Here is an 11,225-nt window from a genome sequence, read left to right as displayed (position 1 = left end):
GGGGGTGGGCTTAATTTTCGGGGGCGGGCTTAATGCTCGGGGGGCGGGCTTAATGCTCGGGGGGCGGGCTTAAGTCTGGTGGGTTATCGGAAGGTGCCCAGACGGCAGTGGAGCTGCCTGATGGAGGAGCAGGGGGCTTCGCTGCGTGTAGCCGTGTAGCGAGCGCAGTAGTGGCCGGTGAAGGGGGCGCGCGTGTGCCGGCATGCCCCGAGAGCGAGAGCCGGAGAGAGCAGTGTGCCTCCGTCATTGGCGAGAGCCAGCAGGCCCGCGGGCAGCACACAAAGCATAAAGTCATGGATCATTGGGCAAGGGCGGCGAGTGATGCAGAGCATACATAGAGTGCCGTGCAGTGGCAGACATAAGCCGCGTAGAACGTAGGCGCGGAGCAGAGGCCGGAGGATGTCAGAGAGTGTGGCCGGCGAGGGGTGCACCTCTGCGGGCATGCCTCCGACGTCTAGCCCCCGTTGGTCACGGGGGTTCAGCCAAGCACGCGCCGCCGGCCCCGCAGAGCTGGTTCTCGCCTGGAGTGCGAGCCTTGCCCCGTGCATGGACTTCCGAAGTGATGACGTCAGCGGGAGCAGCCGCTCGGCCGTATCCGGCGGCATGTCACTGTTCCCCGGCCAGACTTGGCGGCAAGTCCCGGGGACGAACAAGCCCATGGAAGTAGGGGCTCAGCGGGAGCAGCCAGTTGGCCTATCCGGCCACATGTCACTGTCCCCCGGCCAGACTTGGCGGCAAGTCCCGGGGAGGAACAAGCCCATGGAAGTAGGAGCTCCGACTTCCAAAGTGATGACGTCAGCGGGAGCAGCCGCTCGGCCGTATCCGGCGGCATGTCACTGTTCCCCGGCCAGACTTGGCGGCAAGTCCCGGGGACGAACAAGCCCATGGAAGTAGGGGCTCAGCGGGAGCAGCCAGTTGGCCTATCCGGCCACATGTCACTGTCCCCCGGCCAGACTTGGCGGCAAGTCCCGGGGAGGAACAAGCCCATGGAAGTAGGAGCTCCGACTTCCAAAGTGATGACGTCAGCGGGAGCAGCCGCTCGGCCGTATCCGGCGGCATGTCACTGTTCCCCGGCCAGACTTGGCGGCAAGTCCCGGGGACGAACAAGCCCATGGAAGTAGGGGCTCAGCGGGAGCAGCCAGTTGGCCTATCCGGCCACATGTCACTGTCCCCCGGCCAGACTTGGCGGCAAGTCCCGGGGAGGAACAAGCCCATGGAAGTAGGAGCTCCGACTTCCAAAGTGATGACGTCAGCGGGAGCAGCCGCTCGGCCGTATCCGGCGGCATGTCACTGTTCCCCGGCCAGACTTGGCGGCAAGTCCCGGGGACGAACAAGCCCATGGAAGTAGGGGCTCAGCGGGAGCAGCCAGTTGGCCTATCCGGCCACATGTCACTGTCCCCCGGCCAGACTTGGCGGCAAGTCCCGGGGAGGAACAAGCCCATGGAAGTAGGAGCTCCTACTTCCAAAGCGATGACGTCAGCGGGAGCAGCCGCTCGGCCGTATCCGGCGGCATGTCACTGTTCCCCGGCCAGACTTGGCGGCAAGTCCCGGGGGACGAACAAGCCCATGGAAGTAGGGGCTCAGCGGGAGCAGCCAGTTGGCCTATCCGGCCACATGTCACTGTCCCCCGGCCAGACTTGGCGGCAAGTCCCGGGGAGGAACAAGCCCATGGAAGTAGGAGCTCCGACTTCCAAAGCGATGACGTCAGCGGGAGAAGCCGCTCGGCCTATCCGGCCACATGTCACCGTCCCCCGGCCACACTTGGCTATAGGTCCCGGGGAGGAATAATGCCCATGGAAGTAGGAGCTCCTACTTCCAAAGGGGCAAGTCAGCGGGAGCAGCCACTTGGCCTATTCGGCCAAGTTTCACTGTTCCCCGGCCACACTTGGCTGTAGGTCCCGGAGAGGAATAATGCCCATGGAAGTAAGAGCTCCTACCTCCAAAGGGGCAAGTCAGCGGGAGAAGCCACTTGGCCTATCCGGCCACATGTCACTGTCCCCCGGCCAAGCTTGGCTGTAGGTCCCGGGGAGGAATAATGCCCATGGAAGTAGGAGCTCCTACTTCCAAAGGGGCAAGTCAGCGGAAGAAGCCACTAGTTCTATCCGGCCAAGAGTCACTGTTCCCCGGCCTTACTTGGCAGTAGGTCCCGGGGAGGAATAATGCCCATGGAAGTAGGAGCTCCTACTTCCAAAGGGGCAAGTCAGCGGGAGAAGCCACTTGGCCTATCCGGCCAAGAGTCACTGTTCCCCGGCCACTCTTGGCAGTAGGTCCCGGGGAGGAATAATGCCCATGGAAGTAGGAGCTCCTACTTCCAAAGGGGCAAGTCAGCGGGAGAAGCCACTAGTTCTATCCGGCCAAGAGTCACTGTTCCCCGGCTACACTTGGCAGTAGGTCCCGGGGAGGAATAATGCCCATGGAAGTAGGAGCTACTACCTCCAAAGGGTGAAGACACTTGGCTCTAAGTCCCCGAGAGGTATACTGCCCATGGGAGTAAGAGCTCCTACTTCCAAAGGGGCAAGTCAGCGGGAGAAGCCACTTGGCCTACCCGGCCAAGAGTCACTGTTCCCCGGCCACACTTGGCAGTAGGTCCCGGGGAGGAATAATGCCCATGGAAGTAGGAGCTCCTACTTCCAAAGGGGCAAGTCAGCGGGAGAAGCCACTTGGCCTACCCGGCCAAGAGTCACTGTTCCCCGGCCACACTTGGCAGTAGGTCCCGGGGAGGAATAATGCCCATGGAAGTAGGAGCTCCTACTTCCAAAGGGGCAAGTCAGCGGGAGAAGCCACTTGGCCTATCCGGCCACATGTCACTGTCCCCCGGCCACACTTGGCTGTAGGTCCCGGGGTGGAATAATGCCCATGGAAGTAGGAGCTCCTACTTCCAAAGGGGCAAGTCAGCGGGAGCAGCCACTTGGCCTATCCGGCCAAGTGTCACTGTTCCCCGGCCACACTTGGCTGTAGGTCCCGGAGAGGAATAATGCCCATGGAAGTAAGAGCTCCTACCTCCAAAGGGTGAAGACACTTGGCTCTAAGTCCCCGAGAGGTATACTGCCCATGGAAGTGAGAGCTCCTACTTCCAAAGGGGCAAGTCAGCGGGAGAAGCCACTTGGCCTATCCGGCCAAGAGTCACTGTTCCCCGGCCACACTTGGCAGTAGGTCCCGGGGAGGAATAATGCCCATGGAAGTAAGAGCTCCTACTTCCATAGGGGCAAGTCAGCGGGAGAAGCCACTTGGCCTATCCGGCCAAGAGTCACTGTTCCCCGGCCACACTTGGCAGTAGGTCCCGGGGAGGAATAATGCCCATGGAAGTAGGAGCTCCTACTTCCAAAGGGGCAAGTCAGCGGGAGAAGCCACTTGGCCTATCCGGCCACATGTCACTGTCCCCCGGCCACTCTTGGCTGTAGGTCCCGGGGAGGAATAATGCCCATGGAAGTAGGAGCTCCTACTTCCAAAGGGGCAAGTCAGCGGGAGAAGCCACTTGGACTATCCGGCCAAGAGTCACTGTTCCCCGGCCACACTTGGCAGTATGTCCCGGGGAGGAATAATGCCCATGGAAGTGGGAGCTCCTACTTCCAAAGGGGCAAGTCGGCGGGAGAAGCCACTTGGCCTATCCGGCCAAGAGTCACTGTTCCCCGGCCACACTTGGCAGTAGGTCCCGGGGAGGAATAATGCCCATGGAAGTAAGAGCTCCTACTTCCAAAGGGGCAAGTCAGCGGGAGAAGCCACTTGGCCTATCCGGCCAAGAGTCACTGTTCCCCGGCCACACTTGGCAGTAGGTCCCGGGGAGGAATAATGCCCATGGAAGTAAGAGCTCCTACTTCAATAGGGGCAAGTCAGCGGGAGAAGCCACTTGGCCTATCCGGCCAAGAGTCACTGTTCCCCGGCCACACTTGGCAGTAGGTCCCGGGGAGGAATAATGCCCATGGAAGTAGGAGCTCCTACCTCCAAAGGGTGAAGACACTTGGCTCTAAGTCCCCGAGAGGTATAATGCCCATGGAAGTAAGAGCTCCTACTTCCAAAGGGGCAAGTCAGCGGGAGAAGCCACTTGGCCTATCCGGCCAAGAGTCACTGTTCCCCGGCCACACTTGGCTGTAGGTCCCGGGGAGGAATAATGCCCATGGAAGTAGGAGCTCCTACTTCCAAAGGGGCAAGTCAGCGGGAGAAGAGCCACTTGGCCTATCCGGCCAAGAGTCACTGTTCCCCGGCCACACTTGGCAGTAGGTCCCGGGGAGGAATAATGCCCATGGAAGTAGGAGCTACTACCTCCAAAGGGTGAAGACACTTGGCTCTAAGTCCCCGAGAGGTATACTGCCCATGGGAGTAAGAGCTCCTACTTCCAAAGGGGCAAGTCAGCGGGAGAAGCCACTTGGCCTATCCGGCCAAGAGTCACTGTTCCCCGGCCACACTTGGCAGTAGGTCCCGGAGAGGAATAATGCCCATGGAAGTAGGAGCTCCTACTTCCAAAGGGGCAAGTCAGCGGGAGAAGCCACTTGGCCTACCCGGCCAAGAGTCACTGTTCCCCGGCCACACTTGGCAGTAGGTCCCGGGGAGGAATAATGCCCATGGAAGTAGGAGCTCCTACTTCCAAAGGGGCAAGTCAGCGGGAGAAGCCACTTGGCCTATCCGGCCACATGTCACTGTCCCCCGTCCACACTTGGCTGTAGGTCCCGGGGTGGAATAATGCCCATGGAAGTAGGAGCTCCTACTTCAAAAGGGGCAAGTCAGCGGGAGCAGCCACTTGGCCTACCCGGCCAAGTGTCACTGTTCCCCGGCCACACTTGGCTGTAAGTCCCGGAGAGGAATAATGCCCATGGAAGTAAGAGCTCCTACCTCCAAAGGGCGAAGACACTTGGCTCTAAGTCCCCGAGAGGTATACTGCCCATGGAAGTGAGAGCTCCTACTTCCAAAGGGGCAAGTCAGCGGGAGAAGCCACTTGGCCTATCCGGCCAAGAGTCACTGTTCCCCGGCCACTCTTGGCTGTAGGTCCCGGGGAGGAATAATGCCCATGGAAGTAGGAGCTACTACCTTCAAAGGGGCAAGTCAGCGGGAGAAGCCACTTGGCTTATCCGGCCAAGAGTCACTGTTCCCCGGCCACAATTTGCAGTATGTCCCGGGGAGGAATAATGCCCATGGAAGTAGGAGCTACTACCTCCAAAGGGTGAAGACACTTGGCTCTAAGTCCCCGAGTGGTATACTGCCCATGGAAGTAAGAGCTCCTACTTCCATAGGGGCAAGTCAGCGGGAGAAGCCACTTGGCCTATCCGGCCAAGAGTCACTGTTCCCCGGCCACACTTGGCAGTAGGTCCCGGGGAGGAATAATGCCCATGGAAGTAGGAGCTCCTACTTCCAAAGGGGCAAGTCAGCGGGAGAAGCCACTTGGCCTATCCGGCCAAGAGTCACTGTTCCCCGGCCACTCTTGGCTGTAGGTCCCGGGGAGGAATAATGCCCATGGAAGTAGGAGCTACTACCTCCAAAGGGGCAAGTCAGCGGGAGAAGCCACTTGGCCTATCCGGCAAAGAGTCACTGTTCCCCGGCCACACTTGGCAGTATGTCCCGGGGAGGAATAATGCCCATGGAAGTAGGAGCTACTACCTCCAAAGGGGCAAGTCAGCGGGAGAAGCCACTTGGCCTATCCGGCAAAGAGTCACTGTTCCCCGGCCACACTTGGCTGTAGGTCGAGGGGAGGAATAATGCCCATGGAAGTAGGAGCTCCTACTTCCAAAGGGGCAAGTCAGCGGGAGAAGCCACTTGGCCTATCCGGCAAAGAGTCACTGTTCCCCGGCCACACTTGGCTGTAGGTCCCGGGGAGGAATAATGCCCATGGAAGTAGGAGCTCCTACTTCCAAAGGGGCAAGTCAGCGGGAGAAGCCACTTGGCCTATCCGGCCAAGAGTCACTGTTCCCCGGCCACACTTGGCAGGAGGTCCCGGGGAGGAATAATGCCCATGGAAGTAGGAGCTCCTACTTCCAAAGGGTCAAGTCAGCGGGAGAAGCCACTTCGCCTACCCGGCCAAGTGTCACTGTCCCCCGGCCACACTTGGCAGTAGGTCCCGGGGAGGAATAATGCCCATGGAAGTAGGAGCTCCTACTTCCAAAGGGGCAAGTCAGCGGGAGAAGCCACTTCGCCTACCCGGCCGAGTGTCACTGTCCCCCGGCCAGACTTGGCGGCAAGTCCCCGGGAGGAATAATGCCCATGGAAGTAGGAGCTCCTACTTCCAAAGGGGCAAGTCAGCGGGAGAAGCCACTTGGCCTATCCGGCCACATGTCACTGTCCCCCGGCCAGACTTGGCGGCAAGTCCCGGGGAGGAATAATGCCCATGGAAGTAGGAGCTCCTACTTCCAAAGGGTCAAGTCAGCGGGAGAAGCCACCTCGCCTACCCGGCCAAGTGTCACTGTCCCCCGGCCACTCTTGGCTGTGGGTCCCGGGGAGGAATAATGCCCATGGAAGTAGGAGCTCCTACTTCCAAAGGGGCAAGTCAGCGGGAGAAGCCACTTGGCCTATCCGGCCACATGTCACTGTCCCCCGGCCACACTTGGCAGTAGGTCCCGGGGAGGAATAATGCCCATGGAAGTAGGAGCTCCTACTTCCAAAGGGGCAAGTCAGCGGGAGAAGCCACTTGGCCTATCCGGCCAAGAGTCACTGTTCCCCGGCCACACTTGGCAGTAGGTCCCGGGGAGGAATAATGCCCATGGAAGTAGGAGCTACTACCTCCAAAGGGGCAAGTCAGCGGGAGAAGCCACTTGGCCTATCCGGCCAAGAGTCACTGTTCCCCGGCCACACTTGGCAGTAGGTCCCGGGGAGGAATAATGCCCATGGAAGTGGGAGCTCCTACTTCCAAAGGGGCAAGTCAGCGGGAGAAGCCACTTGGCCTATCCGGCCAAGAGTCACTGTTCCCCGGCCACACTTGGCAGTAGGTCCCGGGGAGGAATAATGCCCATGGAAGTAAGAGCTCCTACTTCCATAGGGGCAAGTCAGCGGGAGAAGCCACTTGGCCTATCCGGCCAAGAGTCACTGTTCCCCGGCCACACTTGGCAGTATGTCCCGGGGAGGAATAATGCACATGGAAGTAGGAGCTACTACCTCCAAAGGGTGAAGACACTTGGCTCTAAGTCCCCGAGAGGTATACTGCCCATGGAAGTAAGAGCTCCTACTTCCAAAGGGGCAAGTCAGCGGGAGAAGCCACTTGGCCTATCCGGCCAAGAGTCACTGTTCCCCGGCCACACTTGGCTGTAGGTCCCGGGGAGGAATAATGCCCATGGAAGTAGGAGCTCCTACTTCCAAAGGGGCAAGTCAGCGGGAGAAGCCACTTGGCCTATCCGGCAAAGAGTCACTGTTCCCCGGCCACACTTGGCTGTAGGTCCCGGGGAGGAATAATGCCCATGGAAGTAGGAGCTCCTACTTCCAAAAGGGCCAGTCAGCGGGAGAAGCCACTTGGCCTATCCGGCCAAGAGTCACTGTTCCCCGGCCACACTTGGCAGTAGGTCCCGGGGAGGAATAATGCCCATGGAAGTAGGAGCTCCTACTTCCAAAGGGGCAAGTCAGCGGGAGAAGCCACTTCGCCTACCCGGCCGAGTGTCACTGTCCCCCGGCCAGACTTGGCGGCAAGTCCCGGGGAGGAATAATGCCCATGGAAGTAGGAGCTCCTACTTCCAAAGGGGCAAGTCAGCGGGAGAAGCCACTTGGCCTATACGGCCACATGTCACTGTCCCCCGGCCACACTTGGCAGTAGGTCCCGGGGAGGAATAATGCCCATGGAAGTAGGAGCTCCTACTTCCAAAGGGGCAAGTCAGCGGGAGAAGCCACTTCGCCTACCCGGCCAAGTGTCACTGTCCCCCGGCCAGACTTGGCGGCAAGTCCCGGGGAGGAATAATGCCCATGGAAGTAGGAGCTCACTTGGCTCTAAGTCTTCGAGAGGTATAATGCCCATGGAAGTAAGAGCTCCAACTTCCAAAGGGGCAAGTCAGCGGGAGAAGCCACTTCGCCTACCCGGCCAAGTGTCACTGTCCCCCGGCCAGACTTGGCGGCAAGTCCCGGGGAGGAATAATGCCCATGGAAGTAGGAGCTCCTACTTCCAAAGGGGCAAGTCAGCGGGAGAAGCCACTTGGCCTATCCGGCCACATGTCACTGTCCCCCGGCCACACTTGGCAGTAGGTCCCGGGGAGGAATAATGCCCATGGAAGTAGGAGCTCCTACTTCCAAAGGGGCAAGTCAGCGGGAGAAGCCACTTCGCCTACCCGGCCAAGTGTCACTGTCCCCCGGCCAGACTTGGCGGCAAGTCCCGGGGAGGAATAATGCCCATGGAAGTAGGAGCTCCTACTTCCAAAGGGGCAAGTCAGCGGGAGAAGCCACTTGGCCTACCCGGCCAAGTGTCACTGTCCCCCGGCCACTCTTGGCTGTAGGTCCCGGGGAGGAATAATGCCCATGGAAGTAGGAGCTCCTACTTCCAAAGGGGCAAGTCAGCGGGAGAAGCCACTTGGCCTATCCGGCCACATGTCGCTGTCCCCCGGCCAGACTTGGCGGCAAGTCCCGGGGAGGAATAATGCCCATGGAAGTAGGAGCTCCTACTTCCAAAGGGGCAAGTCAGCGGGAGAAGCCACTTCGCCTACCCGGCCAAGTGTCACTGTCCCCCGGCCACTCTTGGCTGTAGGTCCCGGGGAGGAATAATGCCCATGGAAGTAGGAGCTCCTACTTCCAAAGGGGCAAGTCAGCGGGAGAAGCCACTTGGCCTATCCGGCCACATGTCACTGTCCCCCGGCCAGACTTGGCGGCAAGTCCCGGGGAGGAATAATGCCCATGGAAGTAGGAGCTCCTACTTCCAAAGGGGCAAGTCAGCGGGAGAAGCCACTTCGCCTACCCGGCCAATTGTCACTGTCCCCCGGCCAGACTTGGCGGCAAGTCCCGGGGAGGAATAATGCCCATGGAAGTAGGAGCTCACTTGGCTCTAAGTCTTCGAGAGGTATAATGCCCATGGAAGTAAGAGCTCCTACTTCCAAAGGGGCAAGTCAGCGGGAGAAGCCACTTCGCCTACCCGGCCAAGTGTCACTGTCCCCCGGCCAGACTTGGCGGCAAGTCCCGGGGAGGAATAATGCCCATGGAAGTAGGAGCTCCTACTTCCAAAGGGGCAAGTAAGCGGGAGAAGCCACTTCGCCTACCCGGCCAAGTGTCACTGTCCCCCGGCCAGACTTGGCGGCAAGTCCCGGGGAGGAATAATGCCCATGGAAGTAGGAGCTCCTACTTCCAAAGGGGCAAGTCAGCGGGAGAAGCCACTTCGCCTACCCGGCCAAGTGTCACTGTCCCCCGGCCAGACTTGGCGGCAAGTCCCGGGGAGGAATAATGCCCATGGAAGTAGGAGCTCCTACTTCCAAAGGGGCAAGTCAGCGGGAGAAGCCACTTCGCCTACCCGGCCAAGTGTCACTGTCCCCCGGCCAGACTTGGCGGCAAGTCCCGGGGAGGAATAATGCCCATGGAAGTAGGAGCTCCTACTTCCAAAGGGGCAAGTCAGCGGGAGAAGCCACTTCGCCTACCCGGCCAAGTGTCACTGTCCCCCGGCCAGACTTGGCGGCAAGTCCCGGGGAGGAATAATGCCCATGGAAGTAGGAGCTCACTTGGCTCTAAGTCTTCGAGAGGTATAATGCCCATGGAAGTAAGAGCTCCTACTTCCAAAGGGGCAAGTCAGCGGGAGAAGCCACTTCGCCTACCCGGCCAAGTGTCACTGTCCCCCGGCCAGACTTGGCGGCAAGTCCCGGGGAGGAATAATGCCCATGGAAGTAGGAGCTCCTACTTCCAAAGGGGCAAGTCAGCGGGAGAAGCCACTTCGCCTACCCGGCCAAGTGTCACTGTCCCCCGGCCAGACTTGGCGGCAAGTCCCGGGGAGGAATAATGCCCATGGAAGTAGGAGCTCCTACTTCCAAAGGGGCAAGTCAGCGGGAGAAGCCACTTGGCCTACCCGGCCAAGTGTCACTGTCCCCCGGCCAGACTTGGCGGCAAGTCCCGGGGAGGAATAATGCCCATGGAAGTAGGAGCTCACTTGGCTCTACGTCTTCGAGAGGTATAATGCCCATGGAAGTAAGAGCTCCTACTTCCAAAGGGGCAAGTCAGCGGGAGAAGCCACTTCGCCTACCCGGCCAAGTGTCACTGTCCCCCGGCCAGACTTGGCGGCAAGTCCCGGGGAGGAATAATGCCCATGGAAGTAGGAGCTCACTTGGCTCTAAGTCTTCGAGAGGTATAATGCCCATGGAAGTAAGAGCTCCTACTTCCAAAGGGGCAAGTCAGCGGGAGAAGCCACTTCGCCTACCCGGCCAAGTGTCACTGTCCCCCGGCCAGACTTGGCGGCAAGTCCCGGGGAGGAATAATGCCCATGGAAGTAGGAGCTCCTACTTCCAAAGGGGCAAGTCAGCGGGAGAAGCCACTTCGCCTACCCGGCCAAGTGTCACTGTCCCCCGGCCAGACTTGGCGGCAAGTCCCGGGGAGGAATAATGCCCATGGAAGTAGGAGCTCCTACTTCCAAAGGGGCAAGTCAGCGGGAGAAGCCACTTCGCCTACCCGGCCAAGTGTCACTGTCCCCCGGCCAGACTTGGCGGCAAGTCCCGGGGAGGAATAATGCCCCATGGAGCTCGGGCAGACTAGAAGTAACCTCGTCTGCCCGCTGGAGGGCGCCCTTCCCGGAGCGGAGGGGACCCCCTTGGCCACCAAGTGCAAGCCGAGTTTGGAGCTCGAAACCCGGCCACGCTTGGTCGTAGGTCCCGGTGAGGAACATGGCCATGGAAGTCGGAGCTCAAACCTCCAAACTGACCTCAGCCGGAGCACTTGCTGAGGCTGCCCGGGCATGGGTTACTGTTCCCCGGGCACACTTGGTCGTAGGTCCAAGTGTGGAACGTGTCCATGGAAGTTGAAGTGAAGAGAACCGCGAAAGGGAGTTTTTGCGCGAAGCCGCGGCCGAGGAGGGCTCACCGATCCCGGCGTGATTTCTGCCAGGCCCGGTACCCAAACCGAACTCCGCATGGTGGCTGGATCCGCGACCCTGGAACCCTGGGCCGGGAGCCTAGGGGCGAGAGGGGCCCCATGGAGCTCGGGCAGACTAGAAGTACCCTCGTCTGCCCGCTGGAGGGCGCCCTTCCCGGAGCGGAGGGGACCCCCCAAGCGACCAAGTGCAAGCCGAGTTTGGAGCTCGAAACCCGGCCACACTTGGTAGTATGTCCCGGTGAGGAACATGCCCATGGAAGTAAGAG

This window comes from Engystomops pustulosus, unplaced genomic scaffold (genome assembly GCF_040894005.1).
Source record: "Engystomops pustulosus unplaced genomic scaffold, aEngPut4.maternal MAT_SCAFFOLD_761, whole genome shotgun sequence".
Classification (NCBI taxonomy): Eukaryota; Metazoa; Chordata; class Amphibia; order Anura; family Leptodactylidae; genus Engystomops; species Engystomops pustulosus.
This window is presented reverse-complemented; position numbering follows the sequence as displayed.